We start from the raw sequence: 24,706 nt of genomic DNA on the forward strand, positions 1-24,706 counted from the left end.
ACTATTTTTTTCTTCAAATTTGATTACCATTAGGGGGCGTTTGGTTCACGGAATCTTGGATTACCCCAGGTAATAGGATTACCTCCAGGAAGGTAATGTGAGATTATCAGAATGTAAAATTACCTTATGTGTTTGGTTTGGATTGTGGAATATAATATTACCGTGTTTGGTTAAGGGTTATATTTTAGGTTATATGAATCAATTTACAATAATGTCCTCAATAATATATATATATATATATATATATATATATATATATATATGTGTGTGTGTGTGTGTGTGTGTGTGTGTGTGTGTGTGTGTGTGTGTGTGTGTGTGTGTGTGTGTGTGTGTGTGTGTGTGTGTGTGTGTGTGTGTGTGTGTGTGTGTGTGTATTTTTATTTATATGTATGAATGTATATCAATGTTCAAATATTAAAAAACTAAATATATAAATATACACATGTATATTTTATTGTATAATAATAATAATAATAATAATAATAATAATAATAATAATAATAATAATAATAATAATAATAATAATAATATTATTATTATTATTATTATTATTATTATTATTATTATTATTATTATTATTATAAGGATAAGAATTAGTTAACAAGGGCAAAGTTGGAATAATTCAAGGTAATCTAAGATTACCTAAGAAAATGGGGGTAATCACATTACCTTGAAACATTACTGCCACATCAGCTTTCAGGTAATATAACATTACCAGGTATCTCATAACTTGAACCAAACAAAGTAATATAACATTACCAGACTCAGATTAACTAGGTAATCAAAGATGAAACGCCCCCAAGTGTAACAACTTATAATGACCAACATTATGATTTGAAAATATTTAATGATAGGTGAAATAACATGTTTATTTATAGTATATCCTTCTTTTTTCTTTATGTTAAAATTTTAATTTTTTATGTTATTCCATAAATATATCTCTTAAACAAACTCGTTGTGCATTTAGAATATGAAATTTTTAAAACATTCGTCACTATATGAAAAATAACCTCCAACAAAAATATATTCGATCATTGAATTAATGAATTATATGTTAGTAATATTTAAATATGTCGTAATGCTAAAAATAATCTATATATTATATAAAATATTTTATTATTAATGATGTACTATTAACGTTTAATTTGTCATGGTAATGTTTGGAATTATAATTGTATCATGTTGCTATCTATATAATGTATTTATGTATACATTTAATTTTTCATATAATAATTATTAATATTTATATATATTATCATTTAAAAATTAGAACACATTAATTGACTATTAGGCATGGCGTTTCGCGCAAAGAGCGTGCCCGCGACTAGTATTACAAATAAAATTGAGTACACTATCAATTATTATAATTGCCCAAAGTGCATTTGCAATGTCCTCACACAACATTTGATGTTGTTGACCCATATCTAATAGCATGGTATTATTTCCACCTCTAATAGTACTTCCACCATCATCCAAAATCATTCTGTACATTATTCCTAATTGATCATCCCTATCTTCCAGAAGTATGAAACTGTATAACACTGCTTCATGATACATTATTGGTGCGGATCAACTCAGAGGGAATCAAGTTCAAGTATCGTGGAGAACCCATAACCGGACCTGGACAACTCGGGCATGGCTGAGCCTAGCCTCGGCCAAGCCTGGTTAGCCCAGGCGTGTCCGAGCGCTGGCCGAGCATAGCGCTTGGCCACCTTGGCCGAGCTCAACACTCAATCGAGCTCCGTGCTCGGCCAAGTGTCAGGTCTTCGCGTTGACACGATTTTGGAGGCATTTGTTGCAGTTTAAGATAACTGTAACCCACCACCCTATTTTACGGGGGCGGTTAGGGATGGTTTTGAGTATATAAACACTCCATTATGTCTTGCAAAGACATATCTTAATCTTTATCTTCTACATTCTCTCGTTATTACACAATTTGTTCCTTGTAATAACATTGCACACCATTTTAATACAAGATTGCCTCCGTGACTTATCAACATTTGCCTTTTCCATTACATTATATTTGCAATTGCGTTCCATATTGTTGTCCATACTTGTCATATCCATTAATTAATCGTGTTAAATGATCAGACCCTAGGACAATATAATCCATCATTGGTGCTTTCATTGAGAGCTCAACATACAAGCTATAGCGTGCTATTCGCTAGCTATGACAAGATCAGGATCCAACTCCCGCAATTCTCACAATTCACAAATACCCGTATCTCATCTCGTGCAAACGACCTCAATGGGACCACAAGTCAGCAAACACTACCAGTGAGATCGGCGGAGGACCTCAGGGATCATATCAACAACAATCGTCATGGTAGGTCAACTTCACTTGCTCCACCTCAGGTCCAAGGCCTCCAAGAAGGGGTGACCACGATTCAACAAGCGGTAACCTTGTTAACACGCCTCGTTGAAGAGCTTCAAGGGAGCATCCCAACCCCACCGCTCGGCCCCAATGTGCCCCAAATGATTCCGCCTCCTCCAAGGGGAGATAATAGCCCGAGTACTCGCTTGCCCCGAGCACTAAATCTTTAGATGGGCGGAGAGGTCAATTCACCTCGACCCTTGGACATACAAGAAAGAGGCAAAGCCATCAAAGGTCGACGTGAGCACTGGAAGGTGGGGAGAGCGCGGCCGACCCGGACCAAGTCCGCCTTATGACGGTTGGGCGCCCGAGTATCGACTCGAGATTGTCTCTGGCCGAGGTCGACTGCCAATGGTCCACCCGCAAATGACTCTCCTTGATGTACATTGACCTTGGTTGACTTGTAGACCTATTGATGTGGACTCTATAGCATTTCCTTGAGATTCCTGTGGGTTGTATGATAAGCATTTGGGTCTTAGAACCCTTGTTTATGTTTAGCTTGTAGTTTTTGTTTTGTGGTTTTAGCCGAAGCAACTACTCGGGAGTGGGTAGTTGTGGCAGTAGCATTCCTCATTTGTTGATTAAGGATTCTAGACTTTAATTCTCATTTGATGGAATTCTTTGGTTTATTCTGCTAGGTACGTTATGTTTAATCTAGACTCTAGGGTTGGAAAACAGGGGTGTTACACTATAATTGTTAGAGAGGCTCTCAAATGGATGAAGGAGAGGGGTTTCGCGGCAGTCCAAATTAGATCAGACACACAACTGGTCATTCAGGGCTTAAAGTGTCAAAATAACAACTCTTCTTTTGACTTCATTCTAGAAGACATTCACGAATTAGCGTGTGTTATTCCTAAGATTAACTTTATATTTGTTATGTGATCTGCGAATTTTGTTACCCATTTGTTGGATAGGGACACCGTGTTTAATGTTGGTTGCAAGGAACTAGCGGGATTCTGCCCATCCTCTTTTTATTCATTCTTCCAAAAGGCTGAACCCCAACCCTAAGGGCCCCCCACACCCCGACCCGACAGAGCATTTGGGAGGATGTAAATCATGATGTTATGTTTACTGAGGCCTTTGAGTAATGGAATGCAGTCTTTATTTAAAAAAAAAGTTTAAATAGCATAAGTATGTGTTCGTGTGTGTGTACATATATACATATACATATACATACATACGTACATACATACATACATACATACATACATACATACATATATACATACATACATATATATATATATATATATATATATATATATATATATATATATATATATATTTCGATGACTTATTTAACTTTTTTCTTTTTTCAAAAAATATTATGAAAGCTATTAAGTTAAAAAGGGAGAAAAAAGTGTAAAAACTTTGAAATGATTGTCATAACTTTTGAACAACATATAAGCAAGCATTATACAGCGGACCGTATCGAAATAGTGTTGTATTAGGGTAACTAGCATTAACTATGCAACGCACTGCATAATATTTAAATAATTTTAATTTGATAAAACTTCAAAAAAAAAATTAAAATGATAAAATCAAGCAATGAATGATTATTCATTGCTTAATGCCGAATAACATAATATGTATTATTTAGAGATTTCTGAAATATCTTATTCGGGGGACAGAACTTTGGGTGACATTGGAAAGAGTGGAAAAATAGATTTGTGAGGAGTAGGAGTTATGAGTAAGAAGTGAGAGTATATGTAGTATTTTTCATGGGGGAGTAAATATAAGGTGATGGTGATTGAGGTTGAGTTGTTGCCTTGTTGGTATACAAGGACCGAAAGGTTTAAGGTTCAAAAAGTTCAAAGGGGTTTGTCAAAAAAACAAAAGTTTCATCGCTAATAATTCCTTATTATATATAGATGGCCGACCCGATCACCCGAAGCTAATATAATCCACAAGTCACCAAAGCAAAGCCGAAATTAAACATTATTACAATTTCCACCAAATCAATCTCTAACAGCACCTACACACACCTACTCAAATTCAGCAATGAGACTTGTTGAGAATGATGATGCCTCATCGTTCATTGACCCCATTGCTGAAGATTTGCCATCTCCGGGACTGGCAGAACAAGCTCAACCGCCACCATATGATGTCTCTCCTTTTCCCACGAGGTGGTTGTTCAATCATGGCGGTCTCACCTGGAACCCCGTTACGGAGATGGGAACCGCCGAGAATGCTGCTGCGGCGGCGTTGACGGAGTCAGTGAAGAAGGTGAGACGACTAGTATTTTCCATCATCTACAAAGAGATGTCAATACAGAGTGCGATTTGCTGTTCGAAATGGCGGGAGGAATGATGATGAGCCCCCCAAGGCCAAAGCCAAGGATGAACTTTTCTGGTAAAGAAGCGTTGTTCCTTACGCCTGATTTCGACACCGATACGGGGAGAAGGAATGATGATGATCATGAGCCCCTCAAGGATAAACTACTTTTCCCCGCCGTCCGGTGATTCCATCGGAAATTCCGATCCATTTAGATTGTGGAATTTTGCAGATCATAGTGAGGTTCAAGAGTTAGAGAATAGGAAGGAAATGATGATGAGGTCAACTTGGAAGCAGCCGTGTATAGAAGAATTTGATGCTGGCAGTGGCCGTGCCTTGGGACAGAATCAAAGCCCTGGCATTTGGCCAGCAGCACTTGAAGCAGAAAACATGGGACAGACGCTGCAAGAAAGCTGCTGGAGTACTCATCCACAACCACAGAGAAGTGATGATGAAGCATAGCAGATGATAAAGCCAGTTCACTAGAAGACTCAGTAGTTGTAGTTCACTAGCAGTTATTTTCCTAGCAAGGGCTTTTCTATAATTTCTCTTAGCTAGTTAATGAGCTGTTAGTTAGTTAGTTAGCTTTTGGTTAAGTCTCATATATAAGCCCTAGCTTTCCCTTCTTGTTGTAAGTGTTCTTTTTCCAATTATCTTTGCAGTGATATCCTAATGAACAATACAGACCACATTTCTTGTTCTGAGATGAATAAAGCTTTCCCTTTCTTTCTTCCATTGCAATTCGAGTGAGTTCATCATGGTATCAGAGCGGTCGAGGAGCTACGCTGCGACAGTGGTGATGGAACCTGATGATAATGGCAATCCCTGATAGATAGCACATGCCGGAGCCACTGCTAATCAAATTCCGATTCAGAATCCTCAGAGCCAGCGCGTCGATTAGTTCGATGACCCCTTTTACCTGCATGTTACGGAAAATCCAAATCTCAGCCTTGTCCCCCCCCCCCTTACTGAAATCAATTATGCATCTTGTAGCAGAGCGATGAGAATTGCGTTGGAGGTCAAGAACAAATTCGTTTTTGCCAGTGGCGCAACTCCAATTCCAGACGAAACCGATCCAAGAATTGGAACCTGGAGGAGATGCAATCGAATAGTCTACTCGTGGATCCTGAGATCTATTAGCCCTAGCATTGCAGAGAGCATTATGTATTTCGATAAAGCCACAGACATCTGGAATGCATTGCAAAAGAGGTATTCCCAATCCGACCCTCATAAAATTTTTGAGATTCAAAACGAAATTTTCAAGAATGTCCAAGGAAAGATGACTGTGAACGAATATTTCACTAAGAGTAATGCCCTATGACAACAAATGAATGCCCTAAGGCCCTTATTGCTCGGTGAGTGCATTCCTAGTTGTTCTTGTACTTTGATGAATAGGATGCAAAAGCAGAGAGAAGAGGATCAAATAATCTGATTCTTGGAGGGCTTAAATGAAGAGTATGAGACGATTAAGTCTGGAGTCCTTGTCATGGATCCAATTCTAGATATAGAAAAGGTTCTAAATATGACATTGAAGGTTGAGAGGAAAATCAAAGCAGCAATTATCTAAAGGGCCAATGATTTTTTCCAGTCCAATGCCATTCAAGGCACTCAAGCACAATTGGATGAAGATCAATCCCTAATGGCAGCAATAGCTTTTAACAACAAGAAGAAATTCTCTAACAATAGTGGAAAGAGTATCCCCAAGTGTACTTACTGTGGGATGAGTGGTCACACTATAGAGAAATGTTACAAGAAGAATGGTTATCCCCCTGGGTGGGTACCAGGTTTTAAGTCCAAGAATAAGCAGTCTCAAGACCTACAACAACCACCAGGCCCCTCTGTGAATCAGATATCTGATACTGGATTGTCTACTGACCAGTTTCAGAAGTTGCTCACCATTTTGCAGAGCCAAATTCATGGTTCAACCAATGCAGCTATAGCAGTTACTCAATCTAGATTCACACATGATTTTGGAGAGCCTATGGAAGTCCACACTGAAGGTACCTTTATTCTTGATGTATTTGTTAATGCTGCTCTAAACACTCATGTAGTTTGGATATTAGACTCAGGGGTGATGAGCTATCGTAGGCTCCCAAATTAAAACCTTACAAACGTAGTAGCGGGAGTAAGGATCGATCCCACGAGGAGTAACTAGTTTAACTTTTGTGCTCAAGGAAATGATGGGGGGTTTGGAAAATAACGAGAATAAAGATTAAGTAAAAGATAATTTAAATAAACAAGAGATTAAATAAATCGAATAAAGCAATGAAAACAATATATTGAAAGAACCTATAATAGAAAACCTTGGTCAGTAAAGATCCACCACCGGAATTTAACACTGATCATTGACTCAAAAAGGTAATTGATATGCAATTGAATATTTGTCGTGAAATTATTTCATTTCCGTTTTCCCTTAGTTGTAGGTAACTAAAGCACACGCGGTTTAATTACCCCTAACTACTAAATAACCTAAGACAAGTGCTATAGATTTAATTTAATAGCAGTAATAGGAACTAGGAAAACCGACAAACTAAATAACACAAGCACAAGCGGTTGCATTTAATTTAGGAAAATATTCTTCCTGAAATCAATTATCACTAAGCCGTCAATAATTAACCTCAGTTGCTACTGAATATTAGAATAATTTGTAGCACAACATTATCTAATATAGCAAAGAATTATATCAAATAGGTTAGAAGAATATTTAATACCCAAATGCATAAAAATTATATAATAAAATAAATAAATAATCTTACAGCATAATCAATTCCGGGGCTTTAGTTCACTAAACCAAGCTAAAGAAATTAGCCACGAATGGACATTGACAACAACTTTAAAGAATAATCAAGAGGGGAAGAATGAACATTTTACAAAAGAATTTCACTACTATTTATACACCCTCCAAAATATACTAGAACCATTCTTCACCATTCATTTTCCTATTTTTGCGCCAAGTCTTGTACAACCGAGTCTGCAGCTATTTGTCCGTACGTGATATGCGTTGCTAATGAAGAAGTCTTCACGTAATGTACGTTGAGAGGAAACCAAAATATAAAACTTTATTTGTTTGCATGCTAAGGAATATATAGATATATATATATATATATATATATATATAATGCATATATATACGTAATAAATATATGTATATATTAGTATAGTACGTAATATGTATTATATATTATATATATTATATATTATATATTATATATTAAAAAGAACTAATTATAAGATAATATTAAATAACTATTACAAAATTATTATAAAGATGTACCTAAAATATGAGTGTAAAATATGCCTATCAAATTTCCCCACACTAAAACATTTGCTTGTCCCCAAGCAAAAATATTATTTGCGAAGTAAATGGAAATGAAATTCCCAAAACTCATAATATATCATGAACAATAATCTGAAGCAACCTACAATTAATAAGTTAGCACCCTTGTCTGAAAATTGATAGAGCTAAATAAGTAAGCCCTCACAGGAATATCACTCATCACTCAAGTGTTTGATGGGTATAAATTTCACTCAAGTTCATTCCTATAAAATTGCTCTACCATAGGCTTGCATATCTTCTCAATTACCACTACAAGAGTCATGCATGACACAAATCATAAGGACTTTTCACAAGTTGTAATGGGGCTAGGGTTAAGGTAGGGAATATTTAGGTAAGTAGCTTAAGCATAAGCTTCAAACTAGAGGAGCAAATAAGTACAAATAATCCAACACCCTCAATTTTCATTCAAAGCATTTCTCATTGACACTTCAACTATCATTCTCAAAAATAAAGACTTCTTCAATATTACCAGAAATTCCCCTTGCTTCATTTATTTAGAGGTAACTTCAGATAAGAAACTGCTGATTCTTTCTCATTTTTCAAACTAGAGGAGCAAATAAGTACAAATAATCCAACACCCTCAATTTTCATTCAAAGCATTTCTCATTGACACTTCAACTATCATTCTCAAAAATAAAGACTTCTTCAATATTACCAGAAATTCCCCTTACTTCATTTATTTAGAGGTAACTTCAGATTCAGAAGAAACTGCTGATTCTTTCTCATTTTTCATATAAATTTTCAGCAACATCTTTTTTTTTTTTCAAACATATGTTCTCCATTTTTTCCATTTCATTCTTTCAAATTTCCATACCTTTTTTTTTTTTTTGAATCATGAACTGTCTTCATTTTCTTTTTCATAGAAGACCAACGACAAATTGGCAATGAAGATACAACCCGCCTCACTCTCAATCATATTAACAAAAGTAAGTGATCTCCCCGACACTTATTCTTCACAAACTCACGTAGGTTTCAAGCATAATCCAAAATTTGCTCCACTAGTTATTCAGCTGGGTGAAGGCATTATTTTTATATATAAAAGGCTTGTAATGTGGTTCAAAATAAAGAAAATAATGACCATAAAGCTCAAAGTGGTTAACAAGGGGAAATAAATCATAGGACAAACCGGTTATTTGGCTAGTGAGGCTCAAAAATCAAATAATGGCCTTAATCACACTTGAATCATGCATGGTCTAATTAGCTTTAAAAGAGAATCAAGGCAAGTTCTAGAAAAACAAAATTATGGAAGAAATCGCACAATAGAAAGAAAATAAGACCGAAGTGTCAGTCAATGGCTCAAAACACTCACAGGTTTATTGCTTACTTAATATAGTCATTACATATCAAACGGGAAATGCTAACAAACTAATCACAATTTGCCAAATTATTTATTCAATCATGTTATGAATTCCAAGAAAGGAAACATAAAATAATTTTTGGAAAAAAAAAAGAATAATTTTTGAAAATAATACTTATTTTGCATAAAATACTAGTAAAATATTTGTGAAAATTGTGACATAAGCAAACAAATAATAATAAACGTAAATCCCCTCCCCCACACTAATTACCAACATTGTCCCCAATGTTGAATAAAAAAGCACAGAAAAAGGTTATTAAAAGTAACATAAAGATTAAGAAAAAAAAAATAGAACAAACTCCCCTTCTAGTTGTTCGTATTATTCAAAATAGCTGGGATCTTCAAGAAGTATGTCGGCAATATATTCAACTTGAGCCCCTTCATGGTAAGGTTTAAGTCGATGGCCATTAACCTTGAATATCTTTGAAGTCTGTAAACTTTGAATCTCTATCGCCCCATGAGGAAAAATATTATTGATAATAAATGGACCAACCCAACGAGAACGTAACTTACCTGGGAATAGCCGAAAACGTGACTAGAAGAGGGGGACTTTTTGTCCAATTGAAAATTCCTTTCGCAAAAGCATCTTGTCATGGAATGCTTTTGTCTTTTCTTTGTAGATTCTTGAATTCTCGTAGGCCTCATTGCGAATCTCCTCCAACTCAGAAAGTTGCAACTTCCGGTGTAGGCCACTTTCATCAATGTTCATATTAAAGCTCTTGACAGCCCAATAGGCTCTGTGCTCCAACTCAACGGGAAGGTGACAAGCTTTCCCAAACACAATGCGATAAGGGGACATACCAATAGGTGTTTTGTATGCGGTTCTATATGCCCACAATGCATCATCTAATCGCAAACTCCAATCTTTTCTGTTTGGGTTGACTGTTTTCTCAAGGATTGACTTCACCTCTCGGTTGGACACCTCTGCCTGCCCATTAGTCTGTGGGTGGTAGGCAGTTGACACCTTATGGGTGACATGGTACTTCTTAAGCAATGCTTCGATGGTGCGATTACAAAAGTGAGTACCCTGATCACTTATTATAGCTCTTGGAATGCCAAACCTGGAAAAGATGTTAGATTTGATAAAATCTGCAACAGCTTTAGAGTCATCAGTCCTGGTAGCTCTAGCTTCTACCCACTTCGAAACATAATCAACAGCAAGTAAAATATAGACAAAACCAAAAGAGACAGGAAATGGGCCCATAAAATCAATACCCCAAACATCAAATACCTCAAAAAATAGGACTGGAGTTTGTGGCATTTCATTTCTCCAGGATAAATTACCTGACTTTTGGCAAGCATCACAACACTTGCAAAATGAGTATGAATCTTTAAATAAAGTTGGCCAATAAAACCTAGACTCCAACACTTTCCTTGCTGTTCTCTTAGCACCAAAGTTGCCGCCACAAGCATAAGAATGACAAAAGGCAAGGATTGAGGCAATTTCGCTATCAGGTACACACCGCCTTACCACTTGGTCAACACAATGTTTCCAGAGGTACGGTTCATCCCATACATAGTACTTGGCATTACTCCTGAGTTTATCTTTTTGGGCTTTAGACGAATTATGAGGAAACTTGTTGGCAACCAAAAAGTTGACTACGTTAGCATACCAAGGTAAAACCACAGTCGCAGCCAATAAGTGCTCATCAGGGAATGCTTATTGCAGCGGAGGTTCAGGTTCAATGTGTACCAACCGACTCAAATGATCGGCCACAAGATTCTCTGACCCCTTCTTATCTTTGATCTCCACATCAAACTCACTTAAGAGGAGTATCCATCTTATCAATCTTGGTTTGGCTTCCTGCTTTTTCATCAAGTAGCGAAGAGCTGCATGGTCAGAATAAACGATAACTTTGGTACCCAGCAAATAGGACCTAAATTTTTCTAAAGCAAAAACAATGGCCAAAAGTTCTTTTTCTGTAGTAGAATAGTTTTTCTGAGCATCATTTAAAGTCCTAGAATCATAATAAATAACATGGGACGAGTTCCCGATCTTTTGGCCCAACACAGCCCCTACTGCGTGATCACTTGCATCACACATAATCTCAAATGGGTAGTTCCAGTTAGGTGGCTGAATGATCGGCGCAGACGTCAACAACTCCTTCAATTCGTCAAATGCTCCCTTACACTCTTTGTCAAACTCAAAGGATGTCTCTTTCTGCAACAATTTTGTTGGTCCCGAAAGGGTGGTGAGAAGTCTAGAGGGGGGGGGGGGGGTGAATAGACTTCTCTAACTTTTCAAAATTCTTCTGCAAACAACACTTTGTAACTTCAACTCTAAGTAACAAGCATAAACAAGTATAACAACTTAGAGTGTGCACAGCGGAATTGTAACGGCAAAGTGTTATGCTTTAAATTGTGTCGTGTTCAAGAGAGATTTTATACATGCATCACGTTAGAAACACTTAATAGAGATGTAGGATGATGTATATAAAATTTCACTTGCATGCAAACGAGGGAACTATCAAACCCAGACAGATAAAGATACGCAATAAACCGTAACGGGTTAGTTCACAGATAATATAGGCATGCACGAAATATATATGAGCAGTAAGTAAATAGAGAGAGAGATTTATAGTGGTTCAGAGGTGGTGTAATCCTCATAGTCTACTCTTCTCCTTTCACTTCAAGGAGGAAATTCACTATTCTTCGATCACCCAGATACAATAGTGAATAAGTGCCCAACGACACTTCTCCGAGTGCTTCGCACAAAGCTACACTCCACCAAGGTTTTTCGCAAACTCCTCTTGTTACTCCGCCTTCCCGAGTACTTCGCACCAAGCTGTACTCCTACACCACGAGAACTATGCACAAAGCTACGCTCTCACCGGGTTTTCACAAGCTCCCCTTGTTACTCTGCCCGTTACAACCGAGTGCTACGCACAAAGCTACACTCCAACTGGGTTTTTCACTCTCCCTAGTTACTCTACCCCTTTTCTACACTCAGTAGAAGATTTACAATGAAATACAAAGATTTCTTCTCTCAGACTTGAATTCTATCTTATATAGCTCAATATACCACTTGATGATTGATTGGATAATTTTCTTGTTCAAGTCATGCTTGTCTTCAAGTCTGCTTGGGCAATTTATAGCAGATGAAAGCTATTTGCCCGTTGATCAACTTTCGATCTCGATCGTCCATTTTGAATTGTAGTTGATCAAATAATTTTGCCAACTTGGTCTGCAAAAATCATTTCGCCGTCTGTCAGAAGATTTAAATAAATTTGCCGTTGCTCCTCTTTAATCTGACAAAGCTTTTTCCTTGGCATGGGTAGCCTCCAAATTTGAATTTCTCTGGCATGATTTTCGTTGAATTATTGATCTGATGTGCCAAGTTGATCAAATAATTTATCTGCTGATTCTTGCTTGAGTAATAAAAAGATCTCCTTCGTATATCAGCTTCTTCTTCTCCTTCGACTTCTTCTGCAGAAACAGAGATTCAAAATAATGTTTCTGTCTAATTCTATCATGATGTCATAGCTCCTTTTGATGAAGTCATGTCCCACCTTGTATCATGGACTATATATCATGTTCCATGTTCCATATATATCATGTTCTAGCTATCATGTTCCACCATGTATCACGTTCCATTGTATATCCTGAACCAATATCATGAATTCATAAAATTGCTTCAGGTGGGAATCGAATTGTAGACCATTTGCTTTGCTTGGCAAGGCTTTTTCCATCTCGGCTGGGTATCCAATTGATATAATCCAAGACTTAAATTCTTTTGACTTATCTCCTCCACGTGTTCTCCACTAGCTTTATCACATCGTGATGTCATTACCCGATAATTCTCAACTATCACGATAAAAATTGTTCTTTCATGATAGTATAACTTGATATTACTATCATGATGACATCATCTCCTTATATTGCTACTTCACGATAGCAATTCATCTTTACACCAAAATTGCTTCTAATGAGAATTGAACTGTGGATCATTTCGCATTAGGCATGCTTCAACAAGTCTTCTACCATCTCATCCATCTCAACCTTTGGTAACTTAATGCTTCATAAATCTGTTAAGCTATGATCCCGCTTTCATTTATTCTTCTTTCAAACTGCTTTTTCGTAGACTTCATGTAGGCTTCATGGCAGTGGTGCACTATACTTTGTGAACCAGAACTGACTCAAATAAAATAAAATTGGGGTCTACAAAATACATTTGGCTCATCAAAACTTATACAATATATTCCTAACAAATTTGCATAAGGGTAGTGCTATTTTCGAGAAGTCTTTGATAAACCTTCGGTAAAAACCTGCATGTCCAAGAAAAGAGCGGACTTCCCGCACATTAGTAGGATACGGCAGAGACTCTATAATATCAACTTTGGCTTTATCAACCTCAATCCCACTAGATGAAATAACATGCCCCAAAACATTACCTTGATTAACCATAAAATGACATTTTTCAGAATTTAACACAAGATTACTCTCTATGCATCTTTTCAAAATAAGTGAAAGGTTATGTAAGCAGGAGTCAAAAGAGTCACCATAAACTGTAAAATCATCCATGAAAACTTCAATCATATGCCCAACATAATCAGAAAATATGCTAACCATACACCTCTGAAAGGTACCCGGGGCATTACAGAGGCCAAACGGCATGCGTCGATATGCAAAAGTGCCGAAGGGACATGTAAAAGTCGTCTTTTCCTGGTCTTCCGGAGTGATTGCAATCTGGAAATAACCTGAATAACCATCAAGAAAACAAAAATAAGAGCGACCGGCCAACCTTTCTAGCATTTGGTCAATAAACGGTAAAGGGAAGTGATCTTTTCTTGTAACAGCATTCAACTTCCTATAGTCTATACAAACTCGCCACCCATTTTGAATACGAGTGGGGACAAGTTCATTATTTTGATTTCTGACAACTGTAATCCCTGTTTTCTTAGGAACCACTTGAGTTGGGCTAACCCATTTGCTGTCTGAAATAGGATAGATTATCCCAGCTCCAAGGAGTTTGAGGAACTCTTCCTTGACTACTTCCATCATGGGCGGGTTTAGCCTTCTTTGTGGTTGACGAGATGGTTTTGCTCCTTCCTCTAGAAGAATTCGGTGCATGCAAGTGGATGGACTTATCCCTTTGATATCTGCAATTGTCCACCCAATGGCAGTTTTGTGTTCTTTTAGCACTTGGACAAGTTTTTCCTCTTCTATTGCAGAGAGTTTAGTTGAAATTATGACTGGCAATGTTTTATTTTCTCCTAAGAACGCATATTTAAGATGGTTGGGAAGAGGCTTCAACTCAGGGATAGGTGCCTGCACAACAGATGGTAACAATTTTTTGATAGAGACAGGTAAAGCCATATAAGAAACATTATTTTGTTGGTGCAATTTAGGACAATGATTCAATGATGCAATAACTTCATGTAAATTGGCACTCAGAGAAAACTCATTATTTCCTTTTTCAAGGTGTTCACAAATAACAAATTCTAATTTATCTTCACCATTAAATTCAAAAACTTCTTCAACCAATGAATCAATAATATCAACAGAATAAGCAGAGTTATCACCCCCAGGGTATTTCATAGCATCATAAATATTGAATGTAACAACATTACCATCAAATTCCATAGTAAGTGTACCACTGTGAATATCAATTTTTTGTTTTTGCAGTTTTTAAAAATGGTCTTCCTAACAGAATAGGTGTAGAATGATCATTATTTTCCATATCTAGCACATAGAAATCAGTAGGGAAGATTAAATTATTAACTTGCAACAATACATCTTCAATTACACCCTTGGGGTATGCATTAGACCTATTAGCCAACTGGATAACTGTAACACCCCGTGTTACGGCCTTCAATCCCGGATTAATTATTAAATTAATCCCGTTAATAATAATTAAATATGATTTAATTCGGTTAGGTTTCCTTTAATTAATTAATATGGTCCACTATGGACCATGGACCCTTATCCCTAAACCCAATCCTTAGTTCCAAAAGGAATAGAATTAGCAAGCCTATAATATTAGTTCCGAACCAGGACTCCTAAATATATAAATTGGGGACTTAAGAGGCACCTAGAACCCCCCACCACAATAAACGTTCCACCACCCCAAAGTGCTCCAAGAATCCCCTTAGAAGAAATCAAGAAAGCAAGAAAGCTTAAAGAAAGACCCTTCATAGCCAAGGAATTAATTAAGGCTAAGAGGTAACCCATGTCTCAACAAAACCTATTTTCATAGCTATAATTTCCCCCTAGGGTTTCCCCCACATTATTGTGAATGGCGAGTTGTTGTGTTTATTATTGATGTTGATGTGATGATTCCATGAGGAATCTTGATAATCTTGATATTGGGAATTTCTTGATAATTATGATGTTCTTGATGATTAATTGGGATTTTGATGATTATGTGTTATTCCTGATGATTATGATGTTCTTGATGATTAATTGGCATCCTTGATGTTTGTGTGTTATTCTTACCGGATCTTGCAATTAGAAGATGAATCGTATTCTTGTTGATATAAAAGTAATTAGAACCCTAGGTTGTATCGTATGTTATTATTCTTGAGTTATCGGGTGGGGAAATCGCATGTTGGGTGTTGATTATGTTTAGAAAAGCATGATAGGTTAGGTGCCGTTCGTTTCCCATATTTGATCCGTTAATTGTCTACGTGTTGTCGTTGATTGCGTTGTAAAGTGTCTAAGCATGGTTTCGGGTTCCACAACGGTTCCCGGGGCGAAAAGTGATGAAAAGAGTCAGTGGGGGGTAGGGGACCCGCCACCTACCCGTGGCAACTTCTGGCAGTCCCGGCAGCGGGCAGCCGGCGGGCGGGCAGCTGCCCGCCGGGCACCCGCTGCCCGGAACAGTGTTGGCCGGCGGGCAGCCGGCGGGTGGACCCCCACCCACAGGCTACCCGCTAGAATTTTCCCCCTCGGGACCCCGGCTTCCCCGTTTGATGTTTCCCCGACCCCTGTGGTGTCCCAACGGACCCCGTTTGTCGTGCCTATGTCTAGTTTGATATTTCGGGTACCGTTCGTAGGTTTATGAGTCTATTATATTGTATGCTAGTTGAATTGGTATCCCGTTGACCTAGGTGGAAGAAGTATGAACCCCTTAGGACTATTCTTAGTACGTGATGGATCACGCATAAGGTTGTTATACGCTCTATCCCCCTTCCCAATGTGTAATGTGGGTTGCATGTGCTTGCTATGTGTTATGTGTGCGTGTTGCCCCAATTCGGTTGCGATCGGATTGGTTATCCTGAGCTGCGGTTCGGAAGTCGGCTACAGTCAGATGGGAATTCCTGGCTGCAGTCGGATGACGGTATCCTGGGCTGCGGTCCAGAAGCTGGTTGTAGTCAGATGGGAATTCCTGGCTGCAATCAGATGACATTTTCCTGAGCTGCGGTTCAGAGGCTGGCTGTAGTCAGATGGGAATTCCTGGCTACAGTCAGATGACACATTCTCCTGGGCTGCGGTCCACCGTTTGGTTGCGATCAAACACTATGATGAGCTGCGGTTCATCGGTCGGTTGCGATCGACCCCTCCGTGTTGCGATACGGGGCAGGGTGCTGCGGGGCCGTGTCAGAGCTATATGCGCTGACCCTCATGTATGGGCATGCGATTGGTCCTGTGGCGCCAACAAAGTGTGTTATGTGTTGTGACATGGACGAGTTGTGATTACGAGTGTCTTGGGGGGGATGCGACTATGAGATTTATATTGGGGATTGTTCATGTTGGGTTATGATCATTGTTTATGCTTTACCTTATCTGCCTTATCTGTTGTGAACTGCATATGCTCGTTATAACTGTGCTTGTGTCTGGCCTTATCTGTCGAGTCATTCCCGGTTTTAAAGCTAGAGTTCGTAGGATATATCTTCATGCTCAAAATGGTTTTCGTATATCTATATATACCTCTATATGTATTGTATTTCAACGCGTTGGAGTGGGATACCAGCATCTCTCGCTGAACAGATATATTTGGCTTTCAGGCACAGAAGATTAAGTCACTGGAGTGCGCTAGAACTTAGAAGTAGATAGTTTCCCTTTTGGCCTGCGTGCCACGTTTACGTATTTACGCTTTGAGGATATTAGTTAGTTAGCCTGTGCACTTGGGTTCTCTAGCCCAGGTGTGGCATAACACCCCGAACGCTTGTATTTATATCTTTGGATTTAATAAGATTCTACCTTTATTATAAGTTTTAAATGTCTTGAAAATCTGGGGTGTTACAGTTGGTATCAGAGCTTAAGTTTGACCCTAGGATAAGACTCTTAAGACCGGACTTTCGGACACTAGGCTTGAACTCTAGGTACTTAGGAACATAGGATCCAGGAATCTTAAGACGCGCAGTGAGATTGTGAAACCTACACATAACCTCCCCTCACTTCATCCCTCTCTAACTTAAAGGAACCTCCTCCTACGCTTACCACACCAGGTAAGGGTGCGAATAGATAAGTTTACTTCCACAACTGGGTAACGTACACTTACCCGATAAATCGCCTCGTCCTAACTCCCGTCAAAAGACTTGACAAGGACCCTGACAAAAGAAAAGGAAGATTTGGATGACTACTAAGAAGAGGCGTTACAGTCAGGACTGCTAAAAGGGACGGACTGCAATACGCACCAACCTAGGGTAACCACGATAACCCCCGAGTCAGACAAATGACATGCACCTTCCGACAAGTTGCCTTATCTCGGCGAACCCGGGTTGCGGCTACAACAAACAGGAAGGAGAACTAGGACACCTATTAAAGTAGCAAAGGAACGACACCATTAGTCGAATCCTTGGGTGCAAAGTAAGTACATCGCGACACCTTGCGACCCCACCACCCCAATTTAAAATATCATCCGCCCTGAAACCCCAGCATCTTGATACCCCTATTTGTTGAAAACTCCCACCCCGAATCCTTAATTACCTTAAGAGAAAATTCGCAACCGTCATGACCTTGCTCACCCTTTGTTGCGCTTAACCCAAACCCTCGGAAACCCTAAATTGTTATTGCCCTTACTCTAAGTTCATATCCCCACTCCGTTTGGAAACCCTGTTAAAAACGTAGAGCAGCATAAGGCCCTTACCCTGCCCAGGGGCGTGAAGAACCGACATTCATTGATTCAATATTAAAATAAGTTGTTAGATAGGAATCGGCGAAGTAGGTGGAGGTTACGAATACGTATCACCCCACCCTTGCATGAAAACCGTGAAGGCTTCATGAGAAATCATAGCCTGTATGTACGCCACCGAAGAACGCCATGCGTTGACAAGAGCGGGCAAACAAACACGTTCAATGTGTCAGGGGCCCTCGCTACAGAAAACATCGTCAAATAGGTGTAACAGGCCGAACCTCGAGGAGGACATAAATCCTTGCTAAGAATTTCATCCACCAAGGAAGGGATGAAACCCAATAGAACAAGAAAGACTAACCCGAAACCCCCCTTACCCTTAAGAACCCTCGGCAAGGATTAGGAGTCAAGACCTAGGGGTTTGACCCACTAAACCGACTGGGTCCAGACTTCTGGACATCCGAGGGGAACATGCACGGAAACCATCACGAGAATTCCCTTGGAAGCCATAGAAACGAAGGGGACTTCGACACGGGAAGAGAAGATCAAACGAAAATCTTAGAATCAAACAAAGCCAAGGAAAAGGGATCACCAGTTCGACTGCACGCCACAACCAAGCCCCAAACAGGCATAATCACTCAAAGCCAAGAGTCCTTAGCCCCTTTCCCTCCCCTTGCCAATCAAGTACCATTTCGTTAAAGAATCTGTCCTATCACTCCAAACCTCGCTCTTGATCCCTCATTACAGACGAACCCATACAAGGTGGCAACCTTCCTTCCTGTATTACGACCTTGAGACATCGACCCTATCCGCCCCTCGACTTTGAAACCTAGCCCTTGCACTCCTTACACCCCTTTAAACCCAGACCAAGAAAACATAGATATATATATATGTATGTATATCTACCTCTAGAACTCGTGCTTAAGGATCAATGAACATTGTACGATGGGTCATCCTATGTATCCAAGTCCCTTTTATTGTGCACAAGGGCATGGGACTTGTCAGGACATGAATCTGTGCATTTTTGGGGTCTTTCCCGAAGGAATTGACTATTCCTAGTCACTTTCCCGCGGGTCCCCAACGGGTCCTTGACGGGATCTTAGCGGGTCCTTGGCAGGAGCTTGGCAGGCGGACCACCGCCCACCTCGCGCCCACTGGTACAATGTGCTGATTTCTTAACCCCTCATTTTATTGATTTGTGGCGCACTTGTGTGCCTCGATTGAGGAATGTGAGTCTTGGGTAAGGAACCATGGACCACCTAAACATAGTGTCCTACGTAAAAGACCTTGACGCACGAGACACCATCGGGAAATCACAATCAATTACATTGCACGAGTAATTGAAATCGGATCCTACGATACAACCGACTAGGGATGTTTGGCGTAAAGGATTGCGCAAACCAAGGAGGCGAGTTGGGAACTCGTACTAAGAACCCACGAAAACCTTAAAAGTCAAAATGCTAAGGAGGGACCGAGACTCCTCCAAACCATGGACATCATTCGAGCAAATCAGAGGACTCCTTACAAGTTGTATGGAATCAAGAACTACGTAGCCCATGGTGCTAAGCAAAAGGGTGAAGAACACATTCGCGCCAAGACTTCAAGGGTCATTAAGGACCTACAAGGAGATGAGGTGACTCGTAAATTCGCCGAGTCATCCCACAACGAGATTTGGTAACCGACTGCGCTTTAAAAGAAAAAGGGCACGCAAGGACACCTTCATCATTAAAAATAACACAAACAGGGCACAACAATGCCGAACCTCGGGTAAGACATGAAGTCTTACTAAGAATTTCATCCACTAAAGAGGAGATGAAACTCAATAAGAAGAGAAATTCAACCCAAAATCCATCGACTCCCAAGAGACTTTGGGAAGAATTTGGGAAATGCGCCCTAAGAGATTGGCTTGGTTGACCCAACTCGGTCAAGACCTTGGGCGCATTAAAGAAGTAAGTGTTGAATCACCACGGGAAATTCCCTCAAGAAAGAAGAGAAGGATGAAACCTTAGCCTGGGAAGCAAGGTCTAACAAGGATCTTAAAGTCAAGCAAGCACCAACACCAAGGAAGGAGGATCATCAGCTCGTCGGCGCATCGTGATCAAAGCATCTAACCAGATTATTCACTTGGGATCGAGAAACCTTAACCCATCCTAGCCGAATTCCTTTCCCTCCCTCGGAAAATCGGCCCCTTCTTTATTTCAAAACCCTTTCTACCCTTCAGACCCCATTCTCAATCCCATGTTTTAACGATTCCATACAAGTGGCAACCTCAAAACCTAAGTTGCAACCTCGAAAACTTGATCCTAATTCCTGAATTCACCGTGTTCCCAAGTTTGAAACCCACTCTCTTAACCCTGTAAAACCTAATCGCTCCCAAAAACCCAACACACATAGGCGTGCAAGTATACAATTTCCCCGTGGAATACCTTCTCTATAGGACCACGGTTCTTCTCTTGACTCGTTAACCCTGCAATGATTTCCAAGCTTCGGGGACGAAGCTTCTCGTAAGGGGGGGAGAGTGTAACACCCCGTGTTACGGCCTTCAATCCCGGATTAATTATTAAATTAATCCCGTTAATAATAATTAAATATGATTTAATTCGGTTAGGTTTCCTTTAATTAATTAATATGGTCCACTATGGACCATGGACCCTTATCCCTAAACCCAATCCTTAGTTCCAAAAGGAATAGAATTAGCAAGCCTATAATATTAGTTCCGAACCAGGACTCCTAAATATATAAATAGGGGACTTAAGAGGCACCTAGAACCCCCCACCACAATAAACGTTCCACCACCCCAAAGTGCTCCAAGAATCCCCTTAGAAGAAATCAAGAAAGCAAGAAAGCTTAAAGAAAGACCCTTCATAGCCAAGGAATTCATTAAGGCTAAGAGGTAACCCATGTCTCAACAAAACCTATTTTCATAGCTATAATTTCCCCCTAGGGTTTCCCCCACATTATTATGAATGGCGAGTTGTTTTGTTTATTATTGATGTTGATGTGATGATTCCATGAGGAATCTTGATAATCTTGATATTGGGAATTTCTTGATAATTATGATGTTCTTGATGATTAATTGGGATTTTGATGATTATGTGTTGTTCCTGATGATTATGATGTTCTTGATGATTAATTGGCATCCTTGATGTTTGTGTGTTATTCTTACCGGATCTTGCAATTAGAAGATGAATCGTATTCTTGTTGATATAAAAGTAATTAGAACCCTAGGTTGTATCGTATGTTATTATTCTTGAGTTATCGGGAGGGGAAATCGCATGTTGGGTGTTGATTATGTTTAGAAAAGCATGATAGGTTAGGTGCCGTTCGTTTCCTGTATTTGATCCGTTAATTGTCTACGTGTTGTCGTTGATTGCGTTGTAAAGTGTCTAAGCATGGTTTCGGGTTCCACAACGGTTCCCGGGGCGAAAAGTGATGAAAAGAGTCAGTGGGGGGTAGGGGACCCGCCACCTACCCGTGGCAACTTCGGGCAGTCCCGGCAGCGGGCAGCTGCCCACCGGGCACCCGCTGCCCGGAACAGTGTTGGCCGGCGGGCAGCCGGCGGGTGGACCCCCACCCACCGGCTACCCGCTGGAATTTTCCCCCTCGGGACCCCGGCTTCCCCGTTTGATGTTTCCCCGACCCCTGTGGTGTCCCAACGGACCCCGTTTGTCGTGCCTATGTCTAGTTTGATATTTCGGGTACCGTTCGTAGGTTTATGAGTCTATTATATTGTATGCTAGTTGAATTGGTATCCTGTTGACCTAGGTGGAAGAAGTATGAACCCCTTAGGACTATTCTTTGTACGTGATGGATCACGCATAAGGTTGTTATACGCTCTATCCCCCTTCCCAATGTGTAATGTGGGTTGCATGTGCTTGCTATGTGTTATGTGTGCGTGTTGCCCCAATTCGATTGCGATCGGATTGGTTATCCTAAGCTGCGGTTCGGAAGCCGGCTACAGTCAGATGGGAATTCATGGCTGCAGTCGGATGACGGTATCCTGGGCTGCGGTCCATAAGCTGGTTGTAGTCAGATGGGAATTCCTGGCTGCGATCAGATGACATTTTCCTGAGCTGCGGTTCAGAGGCTGGCTGTAGTCAGATGGGAATTCCTGGCTACAGTCAGATGACACATTCTCCTAGGCTGCGGTCCACCGTTTGGTTGCGATCAAACACTATGATGAGCTGCGGTTCATCGGTCGGTTGCGATCGACCCCTCCGTGTTGCGATACGGGGCAGGGTGCTGCGGGGCCGTGTCAGAGCTATATGCGCTGACCCTCATGTATGGGCATGCGATTGGTCCTGTGGCGCCAACAAAGTGTGTTATGTGTTGTGACATGGACGAGTTGTGATTACGAGTGTCTTGGGGGGGATGCGACTATGGGATTTATATTGGGGATTGTTCATGTTGGGCTATGATCATTGTTTATGCTTTACCTTATCTGCCTTATCTGTTGTGAACTGCATATGCTCGTTATAACTGTGCTTGTGTCTGGCCTTATCTGTCGAGTCATTCCCGGTTTTAAAGCTAGAGTTCGTAGGATATATCTTCATGCTCAAAATGGTTTTCGTATATCTATATATACCTCTATATGTATTGTATTTCAACGCGTTGGAGTGGGTTACCAGCATCTCTCGCTGAACAGATATATTTGGCTTTCAGGCACAGAAGATTAAGTCACTGGAGTGCGCTAGAACTTAGAAGTAGATAGTTTCCCTTTTGGCCTGCGTGCCACGTTTACGTATTTACGCTTTGAGGATATTAGTTAGTTAGCCTGTGCACTTGGGTTCTCTAGCCCAGGTGTGGCATAGCACCCCGAACGCTTGTATTTATATCTTGGGATTTAATAAGATTCTACCTTTATTATAAGTTTTAAATGTCTTGAAAATCTGGGGTGTTACAATAACTACACTAGTTTCATTCAAAGGTCCACGTTTTAAAGAAGCATACACAGAATATGGCATATTAATAGATGCTCCTAAGTCTAGCATGGCTTTCTCAAGTTCAGTATCGCCTATCATACAAGGAATAGTAAACATACCTGGATCCTTGCATTTTTCAGGAAGCTTGCTTTGAATCACAGCAGAAACATTCTTACCCATTAGCACTTTCTCACCTTTTTTTTTTACTTTTGTGTCCTTTTTGTTGTACACAACTCCTTTAAGAATTTAGCATATCTAGGAACTTGTTTTATTGCATCAAGTATTGGAATATTCACTTCTCAATTTTTGAAAGTTTCATATAACTCTTCATCTTTCGTTCCTTTTATAGATTCTAACAAAGCTTGAGGGAATGGGGGAAGTGGTTCATAATTCGAAAGATTGGGAGACTTACCTTGAGAATTTTCATTGTTGCTAGTTCCCTCTTTTTCTTGGTTCACTGATGGGGTAGCAATCGCAGGGCCTTCAATTTCCTTACCACTCCTCAACACAATTGCACTTGCATTTTCTCTTGGATTAACCACTGTTTGAGAGGGTAGTTTGCCAGAACTCTGTGCTTCCAACCGACTAACCGTAGTTGCTAGTTGGCCCATTTGTCTTTCCAAGTTTTGAATACTAGCATTTGTTTCTTGAATACTAGCTCTTGTCCCTTGTTGGAATAGTTGTGTTTCTTGTTGAAACTGCAAAGTGTTAGTAGCAAGAGATTTAACAATATCTTCTAGATTCATACATGAGCTAGAGCCTTGGGTTGGTTGTTGTGTTGAAGGAAATGGTTGTCTATACTGCTGAAAATTAGAACGATTCTGAACAAACTGGTTCCCTTGTGAGTTCCCATAGCTAAGGTTTGGGTGATCCCTCCATCCAGGATTATATGTATTGGAAAATGGATCATACTTATCTTGAGGTTGTCCAGGAAAACCTCCAGCCATGTTAACTTGTTCAATAGGTTCTTCTTGAAGAGTTGGGCAGGCATCAGTTTGATGCCCAACTACCGAGCAAATTCCACATGCTTTTACAGTTTGCATATTGCCTACTGCTAATTGACGGACAAGAGTAGTTAAACCAGAAATTTGTTGTTCAAGAGCAGAAATATTTACCTCATTCACTTGCTTAGACGGTTGGACTATTCTATTGCCAAACTGTTGAGAATTTGCAGCCATATTCGCAATTAGAGTTCTTGCAACGTCTGGTGTCTTGTCAACTAAAGCACCACCGCTTGCGGCATCAATCATGCTTCTATCCATTGAAAAAAGTCCTTCATAAAAGTATTGAATGAGTAATTGATCACTAATTTGATGGTGTGGGCAGCTTGCACAAAGCTTTTTGAAACGCTCCCAATATTCATATAATAACTCTCCATTGTTTTGCCTTATACCACAGATTTCCTTTCTAATATTGGCCGCCCTTG

At 39.8% G+C, this 24,706-nt stretch overlaps 1 long non-coding RNA gene across 1 annotated transcript; it reads right to left on the bottom strand.

Annotated features, from left to right (window-relative positions):
* Positions 1–1,329: 1,329 nt before the first annotated feature.
* Positions 1,330–23,925, bottom strand: LOC109154506. The gene is made up of 4 exons (XR_002049728.1): positions 23,915–23,925; positions 23,871–23,878; positions 2,337–2,340; positions 1,330–1,392 (listed from the first exon to the last, which is right to left on the bottom strand). It is a non-coding gene; the product is annotated as an uncharacterized LOC109154506 (long non-coding RNA).
* Positions 23,926–24,706: the final 781 nt, after the last annotated feature.

This window comes from Ipomoea nil, unplaced genomic scaffold, assembly GCF_001879475.1.
Source record: "Ipomoea nil cultivar Tokyo-kokei standard unplaced genomic scaffold, Asagao_1.1 scaffold2647, whole genome shotgun sequence".
Classification (NCBI taxonomy): Eukaryota; Viridiplantae; Streptophyta; class Magnoliopsida; order Solanales; family Convolvulaceae; genus Ipomoea; species Ipomoea nil.